The sequence below is a fragment of the Gavialis gangeticus genome, unplaced genomic scaffold (assembly GCF_001723915.1).
Source record: "Gavialis gangeticus isolate Ggan-Ray unplaced genomic scaffold, GavGan_comp1, whole genome shotgun sequence".
Lineage (NCBI taxonomy): Eukaryota > Metazoa > Chordata > Crocodylia > Gavialidae > Gavialis > Gavialis gangeticus.
Window position 1 is genome coordinate 41,254,020 of NW_017729004.1, and position 445 is coordinate 41,254,464.

Here is a 445-nt window from a genome sequence, read left to right on the forward strand (position 1 = left end):
ATAGAAAACCACAGAGCTGACGTTTAGTCTGTGGGCGAGGGAGAGAAAGAACAGCTGAAAGATGATCAGGAGACAGGTGACGGGTACTGTGAGAAATAGTGTACCCCAGCTAGGTAACAGAAGTCTGATGGAATTGGAGCTTAGAGCGGGAGGCTTTGTGGCCCCATGCTGCAAGTTTTTCTAAAAGAGCGACAGAGTCAGCTTGGCAATGAGGGAGAGTATCAGAACAGAGAAGCAAATCGTCTACATATCAAACCAGCACAGAATCATGAGGCAGCTGGACTGTATCGAGGTCAGACTTGAGAAGCTGTCTATATACGGTGGCAGATGGGTGAAGGTGTATTGCTGTCCCTGATAAGTAAAAGCAAATAAATACTGAGAGTAAGGGTGAACTGGTATAGAAAAGAAAGCATTACAGAGATCCACCACACAAAAATAAAGAGTA